A 20142-nucleotide genomic window follows, 5' to 3' on the forward strand; every position below is an offset into this window, starting at 1 on the left:
CAGTAGAACTTGGATAGTTGTTCTAGAAAGCCAGGTTATGAGTCCACCTTCTAAACAAAACTGTATCTACCATCCTGGTTCCTTGGGTCAGAGTGCATACAGGTCACAGTATACTGCTAGTGGTTTTCTGATGATGATCATCTCCTGATTCTTAAAAGAAAAAAAAAAAAAAACAGGACAAAGAACCCACCCATCCTTTTGTATTATGAGGCCTTCAGTGACCCAATAATGGCTCATGGTTTACTGAGACATCATGCTCAATCTATGTAACTATTTTCCTCCGATCATAAACAATGTCCACTTCATTATGATTTCACAGCTTTCTTCCTTACAAAGAGAATCTCTCTCCCACAGATTAAGTCATCTGTTCTGCCTGAATCTCATCAAAGATTATACCTGGCACTGTAATTGGGAGGGTTTTAAATAGATAATTTAACCTTGAAAGAATGTTCATTTGACTCAACACATCCTTCCAATCTAAGAAACACACAAATTCCCTTTCACCTCAGCATGTCTTCCTTAATTGTGACAGCACTGCAGAGAAATTCTTTTTCAAAGAGCTGACTGAGCCACAAGGGAATATTAATACCTAAATATTGAAGCAATCCTGATGCTCTCCTTTAAAGAGGGAAGTTGAATTTGCTAGATGAAAAGACTCTAAAATGTCTCTGGTTTAGGCCTTAAAAAAAAAAATGTCTTTGGCATTGCATTAAGTCAGAAAGTAAAAGGCACAGTCTATTTCTCTTAAAAATGGGGGGAGGGGGGAGAGGTCCTTTCCTTTCTATTGCTGATTAACTGCGTTTGCTACAATGCTGCTAGATTTTTGAGTGTCCTGGTGTGAAGGGTGTGATTTTCTTCACTTTTGAATATGGAGGAATAAATGTTCTTTCAACTCTGACAGCCTAAGTCTATTCCACTCTGCAGTGCCGACCATTGCTATAGTAATAGCATTTCACATTCCAGATCTGAAATTTTACCAGGGTGAGCACTGATAGAGAGGAAAGGAGAGCGTGTGCAGGACAGCTGACCTGTTCTTTCTCATCCTCTGGTTCACACCAAAGGCTGTTCCATCAAATGATCACAAATACAAAAAAGAAAAAGAAAAAAAAAAATTCCAGGAACCAGAGAATTCAGAACAAATAATAAGATCCCATTCTCCTCGCAGCTGATATCATCAAATTCTCTCACATGATTTACAACCTGGCAATCTATCTCTTTCCATTGATTATCCTGCTGTTATGGGATATAACTGCTCACTGCCCATTCTAAGAACTCTAAAGTGTTGCACTGAGAATACGCGAATGCACCTTTAATGTGGAGAAGACAGGATGGGAAAAAAAATAATAATAAAACAAGGAACAAAACAGGCTGGAGAATGCATAAAGCTTAAGTTCTTTTGAAAAGCAGTGGAGAAGTTAACAACTTTTCAGGGAGGCAATCAGGCAATTCATGCCCAGCAGCTACCCGGGCTCATAGCACTAACTTTCCTAACTGGAAATGGGCCATGTGTACCCTGAACCAGAAGCAGGCAGGCACCTCACTCTGGACCAAGGCCATCGGAGAAAATAGGGATCAGGCTGCAGAATCACCATGAATGTTACCGAAAGATGCTTCTGATTCCAAGACGCTGGCCAGACAAGCTCTAGAGCCCTCATCACTGAACACATTATAATATGATTTATCACAACTTTAACACTGGAGTCGACAAACACTGGTCCACTGTCTCCTTTCTCACAGTCTTCAAGCTAAGAATTGTTCTTATATTCTTTTAATGGTTAGGGAAAAGTCAAAAGAATAATATCTTGTAACACAGGAAAGGTTTATGGAATTAAAATTTCAGTGTCTGTAAATAACATCTCATTGGAACCCTGTCATGCCTGATCACTGATTATCTTCCCTGGTTACTTTCAAGCTACAGAGGAATGAGTAGGTACAGTTGTGATGCACGACCTAGAAAGTCAAAAATCTCTACGTGGCTCTTGACAGAGTTTACAGATGCCTGCCATAATTCACCCACAGATTTGAGGGAAACAGCTTGAAAATAGAAAAATATGAAAGAAAAATTGCTCTCTGCCCGCTAACTAGGCTCCCTTCTCAGAAAACTCAGCAAAAAATGGCACAACATACATAAAATTCCCAGAAAAGCTTGTAAGTTTGCTGATTTGGTAGCAAGACAGTGGTTTGAAATAAAGCGGCACAAAAGATGAAATTTTAAAACGATAACGAAACTTTCTGTCCCCTTCTGGCGTTCAAGATGTCAAAGCAAGGACGTGGTGAGTCCTCTAGTGCAAAATTCCCAATTTCCTTGGGGCTTTCCTGGTGGCTCAGACAGCAGGCATCTGTAAACTCTGTCAAGAGCCACGTAGAGATTTTTGACTTTCTAGGCTGCGTATCGCAACTGTACCTACCCATTCCTTTGTAGCTTGAAAGTAACCAGGGAAGATAATCAGTGATCAGGCATGACAGGGTTCCAATGAGATGTTATTTACAGACACTGAAATTTTAATTCCATAAACCTTTCCTGTGTTACAAGGTATTATTCTTTCGACTTTTTCCTAACCATTAAAAAAATGTTAGAACCATTCTTAGCTTGAAGACTGTGAGAAAGGAGACAGTGGACCAGTGTTTGTCATTGCAGGTAAAAAATTTCCTACAATGTAGGAGACCTGGGTTTGATCTCCGGGTCAGGAAGATCTCCTGGAGAAGGAAATGGCTACCCACTCCAGTATCCTTGCCTGGAAAATCTCAGGGACAGAGGAGCCTGGAGGGCTACAGTCCATGGGGTCACAAAGAGTCGGACACAACTGAGCAACTAACACTTTTCCATCTTCCAGCTGGGACCATGATCAATTGTGCTGACAACACAGGAGCCAAAAATCTGTATATCATCTCTGTGGAGGGGATTGAGGGACGCTGAATAGACTTCCTGCTGCTGGTGTGGGGGACATGGTGATGGTCACATTCAAGAAAGCCAAACCAGAGCTCAGAAAGAAGGTACATCCAGCAGTGGTAATGTGACAACAGAGGTCACACCAGAGAAAAGATGGTGTGGTCCTTTATTCCGAAGATAACGCAGAGGTCATAGGAAACACTAAAGGTGAGATGACAGGTTCTGCCATCACAGAACCAATTGAAAAGGAATGGGCAGACTTGCAACCCAGGATTGCATCAAATGCCAACAGCATTGAATGATTCTTCAGTGTATTTGGGGAAAAAAAAAAAAAAAACTAAATAAAAATTATTTGCTCAAAAAAAAAAAAACATTGACAAGGAAGCCACTGTGCTAGTCTCTTTATATACAGGATTCCATTTGATGAGCACATCAAGGTTCTGAGGACAGGTTATCCCCATTTTACAGATGAGGAGACTGAGCCCAGGAGAGGTTGTCTAATGTCCTCACAAGGTCATGGCAGAACACGTGTCTTCAGACCTGTAACCCAGGGTTTTTCAGCTCTCAACCCCATACATTTTAACCATTACAAGGAGACTAGATTTCTGTTCAAAAACTCATACTGCTTTTGCCACCCAGAGAAAAAGAATGAGAAGGTAAGAGAATACGTAACATTTAAGTGAATAAAACGAGAGGACGACCTACCTTTGAAAGAAACGGCCCTTTAACAGACAAATGTTTGTTTTATTAAATGCTGCATGCTTTAGTGTTGAGCTCTTAAGTAACAATCAGTTCCTGTACTTACCATCACCCTGAGTACAGCCAAATCCATCTAGGCAAACACACTACATAATCTCTTTATCCATCTGCTATGATGACTGCTGGCTATGGACCAGCATCCCTGCCCTATGGGGACTCCTTCTCCCATGCTTGTTTCCCAGGGTAATTTTTTATATCCAGAGATAAATCACTCATAATCTAAAAAAGAGTGACACTACATCTACCAAGTGATTCAGGTCTTTCAAAATCTCTTAACGAAACCTAATGATACAGCCAGTAGCAGCAGTCTTGCAGATTTTATTATCATTATTGTGACGATGCCTAGTACCAAATACACGGAGCACTGACAGTGTCCCAGGCACTGGTCCAAGCACTTTAAATGGGCTCATGTATTAAACTGTTAATCTGCACACCCCTACAAGGTCAGCACTATAATTGCTTTTATTTTACGGATCAGGAAACTGAGGCAAAAAGAAATTAAGCAATTTGTGAAGCTCCCACAGCCCGCAGGTGGCAGGGCCGGGATTCAAAACCAGGCAGTACAGATGGGAGTTGACACCTCACTGCATTTCCACATCAGGTCAAATCAAAACGTTTAAACGTGAAAATCCATTGCACATAACCAGGCTTATGTGTATTATTACAAGTAGAAGGACTATCTTTAATTTTTAACTAAGCGGAAATAGACTATGAAGAATAATCTACATTAACTGATAAAAATAAGAAAACATTTTCTCTAAAATGCAGTGTTAGGGACTTTCCTGGTAATCCAGTGGCTAAGACTCTGAATTCTCAATGCAGGGAGCCCGGGTTTTGCATACTGCAACGAAGACCTAGTGCAGCCAAATAAATGAATACGTATTTTGAAAAATAAATAAATAAAATGCAATGTTATTTATTTGAAAAAGGAACAAGAAACATCTGAACTGTTTAGAGATGGTGGGGATGCTTCCAGCTGATTTACCTTCACAGTAAAGGTCAGATGGGGACCTCTTTCTGTTTTGTACTGTTCCAAGAGCCTGAAACTTTTTGGATTACATTAAACACAACTCAGTCATTCCTTGAGTACAGAGGAGACCCAGGTTTGATCCCTGGGTCAGGAAGATCCCCTGGAGAAGGAAATGGCAACCCACTCCAGTATTCTTGCCTCAAGAATTCCATGGACCGAGGAGCCTGGAGGACTACAGTCCATGGGTTTGTAAAGGGTGAGGCTCTTTCCATAATGAAGGCTTATAAACCTGAAGAGTAATTTTCATAAGTGGAAAAGGTCACAGTTTCATTATTATTGATCTATATCGAACCTTCTACAGACACCAAAGACCTCAGCAACGTGTTCAGGCTGTTATCTGACCACATGGCAAACATATGGTGTTGCTCCCCACTTCTCACTCTGAACCTCCTTCCCTCTTGGTGGATGTAATTGACAATGTCCCCTTTCCCCACAGAGCTCATCCTTCTCACCAGAAGGATGCAGTATTATTTAGATAACACTAGACAGAGCCAGGCAACCAATAACAATGGATCAGAGTAAAGGTGTAAGACATTCTTTTAGCACCTAACCCTACATCAGTGACAGCACAGCTCAGCATCATGGAAGATGGGGGTGGGGCGTTTAGAGCCCCACCTTTATCACCATCACTTCACTGGGTCTAGAAATGGACTAAGGCCCTCTCCCTGGTCAACTTCTCAGCCTGACCAGCATTGATTTAACAACCAAGAATTTATTATGTCACATAAAATAAAGTCCACTGGAAGGGTAGGCTTCAGGTTGATTCAGCAGCTCAAAGACATCAACAAGAACCCAGCTTCTTCCCTTCCTTTCCAGGTTGACCGTCCTCAAATGTGACTTCATCAAGGGGAATAATGTCCACCTCTAGGCTGTTATGTATGGATGGGAGAGCTGGACCATAAAGAAAGCTGAGCAACAAAGAACTGATGCTTTGGAACTCTGGTGATGGAGAAAACTCTTGAGAGTCCCTTAGACTGTGAGGAGATCCAACTAGTCAATCGTAAAGGAGATCAGTCCTGACTATTCATTGGAAGGACTGATGCTGAAGCTGACACTCCAATACTTTGGCCACCTGATGCAAAGAGCTGACTCATTGGAAAAAACCCTGATGCTGGCAAAGATTGAAGATAAGAGAAGAAGGGGACAACAGAGGATGAGATGGTTGGATGGCAACACCAACTTGATGGACTTGAGTTTGAGCAAGCTCTAGGAGTTGGTGATGGCCAGGGAAGCCTGGTGGGCTGCAGTCCATGGGGCTGCAAAGAGTCAGACACAACTGAGCGACTGAATTGACAGGCTGACTCACAGGGAATTTAATTCTAAGGAGAAGCATGAGAGAGAGGTTCCTAATCAAAAATGTCCAGCTACATTCTCAGACCCCCTGAAAACAAAGTCATGTAAGATTTAAAGAGTTTGTGGAGCTGCCCTTTCATGGCAAAGAAAAATCCTATAAAATAAGCATGTCAGTGTGCTCCCACTCTGTGCAGCCTCAGATTTGGTGCAACGTTTGATCCATCTGGCTAGGATTTGGCCCCAGGCATTTCAGCTTTAATGAATCCCAAAGAACATAGCTTGATCCGACTTCTGAATTCATGTGGCATTTTCTCAGGACAGTGTTTGTAAGTCTTTAAAGGAGGCCCATGTCAAGAAGATGGAGGATTTACACAAAAATAAAAACCTACCAGGGACTGCCCGTTACTCAAAGCTTGTATTTCACAAGCAGCTGTCCAAACCATTTCTATTTCACCAGCAATGGTGCTAAGGAAGGAAGGATAAGGAATTCCAAATCCAGACCTCTGAAATTTTATCAGGGTAATTCACTCAGGATGTGTCTGTCACTCCAGTAGAACTTTCACTTGTTCAGTGATCCTTCTCTCTTCCCTTGTCAAAGACCCTCTTTTCTAAGAGAAACCCATTCCAACAGACTAAGGTAGGGGAGTTACCTTTTACCTCAGTCACAGTGGTGGGGACATTATCTGAGCCTGTCCAGTTATTGGCCCAGTCAAATGTGACCCAAGTCTTGATAAGTAAGAGTAAGGCATGATATCTAGGCTCAGGAAAACTTCTTCTTTGTAAAAATATGGAGGAGAAAATTCAAAAAGACACATGTATCCATTGTTCACTGCAGCACTATTTACAACAGCTAGAACATGAAAGCAACCTAGATGTCCAATGACAGATGAATGGATAAAGAAGTTGTGGTATATATACACAATGGATTATTACTCAGCCATAAAAAGGAACGCCTTTGAGTCTGTTCTAATGAGGTGGATGAACCTAGAACCTATTATACAGAGTGAAGTGAGTCAGAAAGAGAAAGATGAATATCGTATTGTAATGCATATATACAGAATCTAGAAAAATGGTACTGAAGAATTTATTTACAGGACAACAATAGAGAAACAGACATAGAGAACAGACTTATCGACATGGGGAAAGGGGAGGAGAGGGTGAGATGTACGGAAAGAGTAACATGAAAACTTACATTACCACATGTAAAATAGACAGTCAACGGGAATTTGCTGTATGGCTCAGGAAATTCAAAAAGGGGCTCTGTGTCAACCTAGAGGGGTGGGATGGGGAGGGAGGTTCAAAAGGGAGGGGATATATGTATACCTACGGCTGATTCATGTTGAGCTTGACAGAAAACAAAACTCTGTAAAGCAACTATCCTTTAATTAAAAAATTAATTAATTTAAAATATATAGAGAGAGGAGATCTCCTTGGTGGTCCAGTAGTTAAGACTCCGTGCTTCCAATGCAGGGGGCACTGGTTGGGGAACTAGGATCTCACCTGACATGCAGCATGGACAAAATTTTGTTGCTGTTGTTGAAAAAAAACAAGAAATATGGAGCCCTATGTCAACAAAGTCTGTAAATGCTCAGGGATTGAAGGTGGCCATTTATCAACATCAGAAGAACTTCCTAAAAAGGGTAGTTTAAAAAGGAAAAGAGAGACCTGATACATGGGTGGAGGACCTGAATCCAGCCAGGTCTGGTATACCCTTACAGTATGGCATCTAGAAGTTCTTCCATCCACTTGAGCTACTTTGTGTCGATTTCTTTCCCTCCCAGCTGAAACTTCAATACCATGTTCCCCTGTAGCATTTGCTGATGACCATCCTGTAAATATTCCCACCACAACTCATTTCACCCAACCCATGTGACAGCACTAAATGTGAACAGGAAAGAGACCTACAGCAGCACATCATCAGACAGCATCTCTACCGTACAGATACATCAGACAGAAGCTCAAGAGCACAGACAATAATAAAATGTATTCAAATACTTAGGGGGCTTCGCTCATGGTTCAGTGGTAAAGAATTCGCCTGCCAATGCAGAAGGCACAGGTTCGATTCCTGATCTGGGCAGATCCCGCATGCCACAGGAAAACTAAGCCCATCACCGCAACTACTGAGCCTGTGCTCTAGAGGCCAGGAGCCTCAACTACTGAAGCCCAAGTGTCCTAGAGCCTGCGCTCCACAGCAAAACACAACCTGAGAAGCCCATGCACTGCAACTAGAGGGCAGCCCCTGCTCTCCAAAACTAGAGGAAAAACCCTCACAGCAACCCCAACACAGCCAAAAATAAAAAATAAAAATAAATAAAATTTTAAACTGAAATAACGAATTGAGTATTTTTTACTTCTTAAATATGATTTGGTTGGAAATTTTACATAATATTGTGCTTTATAAGACTATGTTTAATAAGAAGCTCACAAAATTCCCAAGAACTTCACCATCAGTTCTCCCCAGGTTGCACAAGCAGCTGCCTGACCCCAGGCCAAGAATGCACAGAGCAGAAGGGAAGCACACAAACCATAAATCCTCCACCCTCACAGGTCTCAACCACTCCTGGCCCTTGGGAGTTTGGTCTTCAAACTCAAGCCTTTCTGCAGAAGAGTGGTCACGCTTGCTGTCGGATGGTAACACACAGTGTTCAGTTAACTAAGCAGGTTTTAGTGAAGCTAAAACCCAGGGCCTATCTTCTCCCTGATCCCATAAAGCATCCGTGTCAGTTTGGGTTTTAACCAATACAAGAGTAATTTGAAATCAATTTCCCCTCTCCTTGATGAACAATGGACTATTTAGTGTGACCCGCAGAGAAAATCAGAAGCTCGTGTACGAGGCAGCCACCATAAGCCCCGGCCCAGCATGCTCCAGGATTCTACCACACAGCTGCATGCCTGACTGAAGCCACCATAAGGGAGCTAGTCTTCCCCTGCTCTGAACACCGTAATCCATCACCACGGCAACTATAAGCTGCGCACTCTGATGAGTGAGCAAGATGGATACAGCCTCAGCCCCTCTGGCACACACAGGCTGGCAAAAGGCGAGGGGGGCCTGAAACAGAGGCCTAAGAACGTTCCATTAACACAGTCACACAGGGACATGGGTTCAATGAGCCTGGTGCATCTTGCACCCCTGGCTGGAATCCCACCATTGTTGCCAAGGCCCTTGATCTTGGACAGCTTGCGGGCATGCTTAGGCGTTCAGTTGTATCCGACTTTCTTTGACCCTACAGACAGTAGCCCGCCAAGCTTCTCTGTCCATGGGATTCTCCAGGCAAGAATACTGGAGTGGGCTGCCATTGCCTTTTCCAGGGACTCTTTCGGACCCAGGGATCGAACCTGAGTCTCCTGCATTGCAGGCAGATTCTTTATCACTGTCCAGGGAAACTCCTGGACTGCTTGAGCCTCAGCTTCAACATTACAAGTATCTGCTTTCACAGAGCTACTGTGGGGTCCAAACAGGATTACACAGGCAAGTGAGCTGTCCGTCCTATTTGCAAAGTAAGTTCCACTGCTAATGGCAGACTTGAAAACACTCAACCTTAAGTCTTTTTTTTGCCCCCCCCCTCATCAAATAAACACCCAACATGATCAAACTTTCACTTAATTAGCATGGATAACCAGCTAGGGTAGTGAGGTTACATTCAAAAGTCAGTGTATAAGGTTTCAACAAGAGTCAGAATTATCCTTGTCAATTCCCTTGATATCACCCAAAAAGTGCAGTGCATGTTTTCATGTTATAATGTTGTACACATATTGTGTAATACCAACATTTGTCCCCCCTACTGAGCATGAATAAAGTAAATCAAAGTCTTCATGCAAGCAACTACAGAACTATTACACTTTTTGATACCCAGAAAAAGAAACAACATATGAGAAGATTCTAGAGTGTTCCTGCTCATCTACAGCGTTTACGGAATTCTATTCCATTATGAAGTCTGTATAGGCTTCATAAGCATGAATGTATTTGTTTGCTACAGTAAGGAACACAGATTACGTGAAACCCGTGTTTGTTTGTGTTCCTAGAAAAAAACATGAAATACAGTATATGCTTACTCATTTTCAATCTGTAGGTAGCTTGACTGAAACCACTCTGGCTTGAGATTTCAGAGACATAAAACCAGCCATGTCACCAGCTGAACTGCGTTCCCCAAATTCATACATTTCAACCCCAGGACTGAATTACCCAGTACCTCAGAATATGACCTCAGCTAGAAACAGAGTCATCACAGAAGTAATTAAAGATGAAGTCATTGGGCTACCCTAGTGGTCCAGTGGTTATGAAACCCACCTTGCAATGCAGGAGACACCAGTTCAATCCCTGGTCCGGGAAGATCCCATATGCCATGGAGCAACTAAGTCCGTGACACAAAGCCCCAGCACAACCAAAAATAATTAAAGATAAAGAAATTATTTTTTTTTTAAATGAAGTCATTAGGTGGACCCTAATCCAATACAACTAACATCCTTATAAAAAGGAAAAATGTGCACACAGGGAGACCACTATGCAAACATGAAGGGAGAGATCAGGGTGATGCTTCTCCAAGCCAAGGAATGCCAGACTGCCAGCAAACCACCAGAAGCTAGGGGAGAGGCAGGGAACAGATTCTCCTCACTGCCCTCAAAATGAACCAATGCCGCCCACCCTTTGATCTTGGACTTCGAGCCAATGAGACAACACATTTCTACAGTGTAAGCCATCCATACTGTGGTACCCTTTTACAAAAGCCCTAGCAAAGGAATACGGCAACCAAATTGACATATTCTCCTGTGGTCCCACGATAGGCTATTGCACCCAAGCTCTTGGGCACTGGTCTTATGACTCTAAGCGGAGTTACCCATTTAACTGATTCATGACTTAATGAGCATGTCTGACATAACTCCAGTCTACCATCCACTAATAAACCTTAGAGTAAGAGTCAGGAAGGGTGCAGCACATGATAAGCAACCCCATGTCCTGGTTCACAGGTAAGAGAAAGGAGTCTCCAAGGGAACAAGACAGAGATGCGAGCTGCACTGCCTCCCTCAAGCCAGAAAAGGCGTTCTTCTCAATTTCTCTACTTTGTTGGCCCACTCCGTTTCTTCCCGTGGTGAATAAAAACACCCAAGGGGAAATGAAAACCCATTCATCAACATTCCTGGCCAGACAGTGAGCAGCTTAATGGCTTTATTGATTCCTTGTTTTGCTCTACATTATGTGTTACATTGGCTCAAGCAGTCCATACAAGGAGAATCAAGATGGTGTCGGTAAAAAGGCATTATTTCATTTTAAGCTTGTTACCACTGAGACCAGTCAACCTTGAACAGAAGTAGCCTAGTTTCAAAACAAGCATGTGCAAAATTTCTATTCACTGCATGCCAGTGGTCCTTTCCATAGCCAATGTCCCTTGGTTCCAAAGGCCTATCTTGGTTGGTAAAGAAAAACAAACTGTGGCAATAACTGTGCCCATTAAGTGGATTTCCCATGCTAGAATAATGTTTTGTTATGTTTTATGTTCCAAGATAATGGTTCCAAAGGTTTTAAGGGGATAAGTTTCGTATTAGGCAAGTGACTCTAATTACTAACACAAAGCACTCTGTCTATGCATTTTGACATAAATATCACTATAAGGCTAAAATAAAACAATTAAATGGCTCACAGGTTTACCAAAGACATACAGGATCTTCAATGCCCTTGCAAATCTGTCCATTTTACTTGATTTAAATAAACATGCTATAAGCAAACAACACATAGGCTGTTAAAACAAATTTTCTAAATTCAGGACAATGACCTAATATCAGATTTGACATGGTAAAAAGATAAAATCAAACCTTTTAACAAATGAACTTGGCTGCTTTAGACAAGGTGGGCAGTTGGCAGTAACCCACCGCTAATAAACCAGGGAAAAAGTGACAACTGACATTAAATGTTCTATACCATTTACATCAATCACTTACATAGTTACCAAAAGTTGAGTTAAATGGCATAAAACCCTTGAGAAAATTATTCAATTCTGAAAAACAGCTGAGACTCTGAAATTGTATGTGTCCAATTATCATTTTTGTTCATCATCCTTTCTATCTGTCAAAGAGGAAATGATCAGGAATAGCAACAAAGAGTTGTGAGGTTCAAACCCACCTCTACCACTCACTCACTGATCTGAATAAGTGTCTCGGACACCTCAGACCTCACTATCCTCATCAAAAAAAAAAAAAAAGGGAAGGGCTGACCTGTATCAAAAACAAATACTGGGACTTGCCTGGTGGTGGCTGAGAATCTACCTGCCAGTGCAGGGGACACAGGTTCGATCCCTGGTCTGGGAAGATTTCACATGCCATGGAGGGACTAAGCCTGCACACCACAACAAAAGAGTAGCCCCCGCTCACCACAACTAGAGAAAGGAAAGCCCATGCAGTCAAAAAGAAACAAATAAAAATTCTTTAAAAAAAAACAATACCTATTGTAAACTCTAAGATGGCAAGGGTCTCATGAGCCGCCTCCCAATTATTTATCAAATAAATAAGGTATTTTATGTGTTTCATATTCTGTGCTTCAACAAGAACAATGAGATTTGAAGAAAGCATTCTATGCTTTAAAAAAAAAGTTTGAAACCCACTGGTAAGTTTGGTCTTTTGCTTTTTTCAAAAGTAATCCTGTAATTTGCAGAAATAAATGTGTACATTGTTTCACAATCACACAAGTAATGTGAACTTCAAGATTCCACTTATTTTTAAGCTAAATATGGTATCTAGTGTCTTCGCATACAGAGAGAAAACAAAGCTGAAACTAATTTTAGGGGAATTCAAGAAAGAGGAGACCAGAGATGAATTTTTGCCTTTAACTCAAGCATTTCAAACTAAGCAACTTTTGAAGAAAACTTTGTCTTGAGATATTTCTTGGCCAGAGTTACTGAAAACTGTTCTAAAAATCATACCTTTTGCCATACCTGCTGACACTCAATTTGGATGGAGAGTGTTCAAATTTGTTTTCAAAACTAATTGTCCACCTGCCTAAATAGGTTTTGCCTTGAAGGTGTATAAATTAAAAAAAAAAAAAAGATGCTTTCTTTTTAAAAATATTTTAATTTTCAGATTGTGCTAAAGAATACAATGGTACTAAATAAACTTTCTAACTTTTACCTTGAGGCGAATATTAACTAGACTTCTTACTCATTATATAAACCAGCTACCCAAACCTATAAAACTGATATAAGACTAAAACTCAAATCTAACCCTACATGGAAATCTTAAGACGCAGTTCCACCAAGAGCTACACAGTTGGTATGTGTATATATATGTTACTCTGCCTTCTACTGAATAGCTTATGAATATGATATCACTTCATTCAGTAGAAGGGTCAAGGCCTAGGGCCAAACTTACCAAGTTATAAATGAAATTCTCTTACATGTTCCCTCAAGTAGCAATAAGAAATATCCATTTACCAAAGGTTCTGGTCCCCTTCCTGGACCTGCAGCATTGTTGACACAGCAATGGAGAACACCCAAACTTTGAGGGCACACTCCCAATTGTAAGGAAAGACATGGTAAGAGTTTCCATGGTTTTACTCAGTTAATTTCTTTGAGCAGTAACACTATATAATCATACTGTTCTCCCCATAGGCAAAAAGCAAGAAAACAATGAATAAAATTCTTCACATGTTAATGACTGTGCTGATCCCAACGTCCACCTAACACAGATGGCAAAGCTACATTCAGGCTACGAAGGAAATACCCTACGCCTTGCTCAGTCCTGTCCAGGGAGGTGGGAAATTGCCACTGTGCTCTGTACTCAGGTACACGGAGGATGTCCAGATGGAAACCAAAATATGCAGACTATCATCTGTGTGTTTGAACTAAATGACAAACATCTGCAAACAGACAGACTTTCTCACTTTTCATCTGGATTAAGAAAAACTTCCATTTTCCCATTTAACCATTAAAAAATGGTTTAACGGAAAAAAAAATTAATTAATTAATTGTAATCATTCCCTGTCCATGTGTCAGACCTCAGCTATGCTTGGATCAGGCCAATTTTGTTGTGACATCGTGTTTCTTCCTGTAAGCTATTTCCCCAAACACACTGTGCAGATTTCTCTGTCATGCTTTATTGATAAGAGTCGGGCTTGAAAGCAGAGCTGCCAGATTATTACCATAGTATAAATTACGGACATGCAAAGAGCTGATGGATGTTGGCTGTATTCTCGGGACAAACCAAATGGTGGATTTGAGGCTTAAACTGCTACACCAAGGACCTGGCACAAAGTAGATACTTAACAAATATTTGCCAAACTGAGTAACACTCTACCTGACAAACACGAAACATCATCCAGTCCTGGGTGTGCTTCAACAGAAATAATTGATTTGGATGAGGGAGGTGGTGAGTGAAGACTGGATGCTCAGGCAGCCCTCGGAAGCACCCCTGGCCCTTGAAATAAGCAGCATTTGCAATCGCTGCCCCTCCTCTTCTGCCTAGACTCCCCATGTCTGATCGCTACAATTAGGGCCTGAGCTGCTTTACTTGAGCCAGCAGCACATCAGCTAACCCAGTCGATTCATACTTGGTCTGCTCAGAATGGAGGAGATGCCCTCGCCACTAACAGCCCACAGCTGCACCCCACACCGGCAGAGATGCAGGACTGGGCACTGTAATCCCCCGCCCGCCCCCCTCCTCCTGGATGAGCATTTTCACCCTCTCTTTGTGTTTAAATCCATTTTGGTCCACAGCATTCTGATTAGTCGGCGCTGGGCAGAGAACAGGCTCCCAAAGACTTGTTGATTCCATCCAAATATTCAGAAACAGGCTGGAGACTCAGTCGAGAATCAGGGCTGCCTGGTACACAGTTTAGACTCTGATTTCAAAATTGTGTGTTGTTTTTTTTTAAGTAATTCTATCAATACCCATTTTCTAACATGCCACAGTGAACATCCTGAGATGCATTCTGTTTTTTAAACCCAGCTGTCTATCTGCTGCCAACATTGCCGATAAAGCTCTAAGTCATTAAGAGAAAAAGAGACACTTCGTTTGCTGTGATAATACACAGATCTGTGTATCTTTCCAACTGCCTTCCAGGTCGAAAGAAATGAGGTCTTGATGAGTGCCAACTAGCTATTAATTAGATTTAGTAACAACAAAATATTACTTTTCAAGCACTTTAAGAACTGAGAACAGCTACCAAGCTCAGCAGAATTCTTCTTTTTGTTTCCCTGACCCTCTTTTTCCAACTTCTCTCATTAAAAATGTTTCCATCTGAAAGGAGATGAAGAGAACAAGAACAAGAACTGAAGAGTAAATGCAAGTGATTATTATAAAGACCTCATTCATCTATCCCCAATTTTCAAAATCCCATTCCATTTTGTTTAGCTAAGAAAAAGAGAACTGTATATATACACAGCTTACCTTTAAGGAGCAGACTTCTAAGTCTGAAGCAGTGACTGCAACCTATGCCACTACAGCTCTTTTTTGACAGTTAGGAAAACTTGGACCACCTTTTGACCTTTTTTGGTAATTTAATTATTTTTATCTAGGTGACAAAGGAAACGTGGATTTCCTGGGCTGAAGGAAAGTATTGCTGTTGTTTAGTCGCTAAGTTGTGTCTGACTCATTTGTGACCCCAAGGACTGTAGCCACAGACTGTCAGGCTTCTCTGTCCATGAAATTTCCCAGGCAAGATTACTGGTGTGGGTTGCCATTTCCTCCTCTAGGGAATATTCTCAACCCAGGGATTGAACCTACGTCTCCTGTATTGGTAGATGAGTTCTTTACCACTGGGCCACCTGGGAAGGTACAGGGCTTCCTAAAAGTAACTTACCCCAGTTGGGCCTTTCCTGACACACACCGTTTTAGGATTCCAAAGGTGTCTGTCCTGATGGTGGACAGAAGTGCCTATGGTTATGTGGGGAAATTCTGCAGAGAAGGGATATATAGATGGGGCCAAGTGGCCCTGTCTTCTCAAAACTTTCCATGTGCTAAGGAATCACTTGGGCAGTTTCGCTAAGAACAGATCCAGAGTGGAGATTGAGACGGTTAAGAATCCGCATTTCTAAGAAGTTCCTGGGTGATGTTGATGCTGCTGGTCAAGCAATGACACTTCGGCTTTTAAAATTTGGAACTGTCTAGAATAACTATCCTGTATTGGTTTTGCCTGCCCAGAATCTACTGCGGGGCTACAGAGAACCAATCAGACTTCAGGGAGGTATAAGAGGGTGGTTTATTTTCCTCCACCACCCTCCACAGCTTTATTGGGGTGTACTGACAAAGAGAAGGTGAAGACAACTTGTGTATCAAGTTCACAAGAGGGGACAGATCCATCTCTTATCCCCCAAGATGGGTGTTTCTTACAATGACTAAGAAAATAATTTAAAATCATTTTGGTTAGGTATAAACTTCACATAAAAACAAAACGGGTATGCTGCAGAATCCACTTGCTTTATGACAGTTTAAGCTGCAGCAAAAGAGAAGATTCAGTCATTTTTTTTTTTCTCTCCAGTGCCTCTAACAGAGGAAACTCCAAGCAGTTTCTCTGTCTCTTCTGAGCTCATCGTGGTGGCTCAGACAGTAAAGAATCCACCTGCAATGAAGGAGACCCAGGTTCAATCCAGGTCAGGAAGATTCCCTAGAGAAGGGACCGGCTGCCCACTCCAGTATTCTTGCCTGGAGAATCCCATGGACAGAGGAGTCTGGTGGGCTACAGTCCATGGGGTGGCAAACAGTCGGACAGAACTGAGGGACTAACATTTTCATTACTTTTTTCAACACTTCGCATATGCTCATTTAGTTACATGTCTTAGTCACCCTTTCTAATCTCAACACCGAGCTCAGTAACTGAGACAGAGCATAGAATTAAGTTAACACTTAGTAAATGTTAGACAACTGTGGGTAGCCCTTCACATCCATTATCTTCTGGAATCGCACCTTTGAGGAATAATTTTCAAGGATCCTCACAGAAACTCAGGTTCAGAGCAGGATGACTACCTTAGCTGGTTAAACATAAAAACAAGATTCAAGCAAAATCTGATACCCACTTCCAAAGCCCATATACCACTCCCACCCCACAACTGTATCATAGTGCTTTAGCAAGCACAGCATTTCTAAAGAGGAACAGATCATGCATTCACTGCCACGTTCAAAACCTGTCACCTGGAGCTTCTTTCCAGTTCCTCTACACCCCTCATTGCCCCCCTCCTTTCTACTGCCTCTTCAACTAGTTTTCACACCACTGACCCGGAGGTGGACACCTCTGGGCCCCTCTTGCTAAGACAGGTCAGCATGAAGGCAAGGAGGCCCAGGTAAATGTGACACACCTCTGTAACACAACAAATCAAGGGAAGAAAACCCATCAAGAGGCCAATGACATAGTACGGGGGACAGCCCTGGACTGCTGCACACTTGGCCTGCAAATACCACAGCAAGCTTATCTTCCTGCCCTCTCAACCTCCAAAAAGAAAAAGAACCAGAATCATACCCTAGGATGTCCAAGACCAGGGGGAGGGACGAACTTATCAAGACCCGCATTTCTATGAACCTATGAGCCAGCACTTCTAGTTCTCTGTGTTGACCCTAAGCCAATATTGACACATGTGCACAAAGAGATATCCATAAAGACTATTCTGTGCCAAGTGACTTCAAGGACCACCAGCAAGAAAGTAGCTCATTACCTCTGCAGCCTATTCTTAACAATGGAATCCTATACTGCAAGTAACAGGACTGTGTTAAAATTAACAGGTATCATCCATGAAAATTTTTTTTTAAATCATTGTTGAATCCCTCCAAAAAGCAGTAGCATGATACATACAATATATTATTCATGTAAAAATAATCTATATATTTGTTAAGTGTGTGAAAGAATTAGTTGCTTAGTCGTGTGTGATTCTTTATGACCCCATGGACTGTAGCCTGCCAGTCTCCTCTGTCTATGGAGTTCTCCAGGCAAAAGAACTGGAGTGGGTTGCTATTCCCTTCTCCAGGGGATCTTCCCAACCCAAGGACTGAACTTGGCTCTCCTGGATCATAGGCAGATTCTTGCATGGGTGACTGCATGCTAAGTCATCTCAGTTGTGTCCAACTCTGTGTGACCCTATGGACTGCAGCCCACCAGGCTCCTCTGTCCATGGGATTCTCCAGGCAAGAATACTGGAGTGGTTGCCATGCCCTCCTCCAGAGGATCTTCCCAACACAGGGATCAAACCCAAGTCTCTCATGTCTCCTGCACTGGTAGGCAGGTTCTTTACCACTAGTGCCACCTGGGAAGCCCATGTATTTTTATAACTATACGTAAATCTATTAAAATAGCTTCACATTCTGGGCAGGCAGGATAAGAAGTAGTCAATAGATTAAAGATTTGGCTGAAATGTTCTAAGAAAGAACATATTCATATATTATATGCAACATTTTCTTTTAAGAAAAAAAAAAAAGGACAGTGGTGTCAACAGCCAACAGTAGATGCTCCGTACTCCTGGCCCATTATTTCTATCCGAAACACAAGATGTCAGCATCTTGAGAAGGCACCAGCCCTTGAAACAGAGACTTCACCCAGGCATTAGCAAAGGACTGTGCTGTCCTTGGTCACCACTCACTCGAATATGCAGGAAACCTTAGGTCTGACACCCTGGGTGCTTCCAGCCTCATCTCTCACTACCTCCTCAACTTTCTGCCTCAGATATCCTAAGGCTATGAGACGCTCATCTAGCCCACCTTGAAGTGGCTGTTCTTGGCAAAGCTAATGACTGACCCTGACCATAGCCCCGTACTCCACTTCCGCTTTCCAGTCTGGGTTTGGGCATCATCTCTCCATCCTTTCACACCGAGCAGTTGCCCCATGTCCAGCATGCCAAAGACACAGCAATGGGGAAAACTATCCCGACCGCACAGACCAGTCTAGAGGCGCAGGCTACCTGGATCCACACCCAACCCATCCCAGTAATCACCCAAATTCTGCAAGTCCAGAGTGAGCCTGAACCACCAAGAGCTAAGGTGCAGAACAGCTGCTTTCAAAACCACAGCCCCTTCACATCACTATGTAACTGAGGCAAATTCTGCTCTCTTCAAAGCTCCAAGGTTCTCATTTTTGGATGGACATAATATCCTGGAAGGAGGTATCTTAGGAGACCTCTCCCTTATGGGGTTGTGGTGAGGGTTAAATTAATACCTGCATAGCTCTAAGTTCATGACCTGAAACATATCATTCAGCAAGTGGTAGTTTCATTAATAACGTGGTGTTATGGGAGGAGTTGGCAAACTTTTGCTTTAATGGGTCATAGTTTATATATTATACACATGCAATAGTTTAAGCCTGCAGGTCAGACAGTACGCTCCTGCTTGTAAGCACACAAGTGTGGTTATGCTGCAATAAAACATGATTTACTGACCTTTAATGTGAATGACGTATTTTCATGTCTCAAATTATTTTTTTAATTTTTTTCAACAGTTCAAAAATGTAAAATAACATTCTTAGCACACCGGCTTGGGCAAAAACAAAGAGCAGGTCTGATCTGGGCCTAGTCTACAGTTTGCTGACTCCTGTATTAGAAAAAATCCTACGAACTAGAGAGACTTCTATCATGTAACAAGTTTTTCCTGTCTGTAGAGGTATAACTAGCTTCCCTGGCAGCTCAGTAGTATAGAACCGGCCTGACAATGCAGGAGACAGGGGTTGGATCCCATGGTCGGGAAGATCCCCCAGAGAAGGAAATGGCAACCCACTCCAATATTTTTGCCTGGAGAATCCCACGGACAGAGGAGCCTGGCGAGCTATGGTCAGTGGGGTTACAAAAGAGTCGGACACAACTTTGTGACTAAACAATAACTGTTAACTGCTAGCTGTTGCAGGAGTCTCCAGCACTGGGCTACTTGAAGGAAAAAACAGAACTAAGCATTCATAGACATGTATGTATGTATATATACACATATGTGTATATATACATATATATGAATAAAATATGTATCTGCCATTTCCTCTCAAGTTGTCCAGAAGAAGATAAAGAGAAAGTAAATGTGGTAAACTTAATATTTGGATACTCTGGGCAGAAGGGGATACAGAAATTCCGTGTACTATTTTTGCACCTTCTTAGGAAATCTGAAATCATTTCAAAATATAAAAATCTAAGGACCAATAACAAATGATTCCAACAAGTTCTCTGTCTAAAGACCTTATATAAAGAGTATGCTTATTTGCTTTCTGTTGTTTCTATTTTACAAA

The 20142-nt window shown here is 42.0% G+C and overlaps 1 protein-coding gene and 1 pseudogene across 6 annotated transcripts in view; one reads left to right on the top strand and one right to left on the bottom strand.

Annotated features, from left to right (window-relative positions):
- Window positions 1–20142, bottom strand: part of PTPRG (protein tyrosine phosphatase receptor type G) — a 767420-nt gene that overhangs the window by 715456 nt on the left and 31822 nt on the right. The gene's annotated exons all lie outside the window — the stretch shown is intronic.
- On the top strand, window positions 2255–3192 carry LOC145520826 (large ribosomal subunit protein uL14 pseudogene; annotated as a pseudogene).

This window comes from Giraffa tippelskirchi, chromosome 9 (assembly GCF_054371585.1).
Source record: "Giraffa tippelskirchi isolate mGirTip1 chromosome 9, T2T-mGirTip1v1.2.pri, whole genome shotgun sequence".
Lineage (NCBI taxonomy): Eukaryota > Metazoa > Chordata > Mammalia > Artiodactyla > Giraffidae > Giraffa > Giraffa tippelskirchi.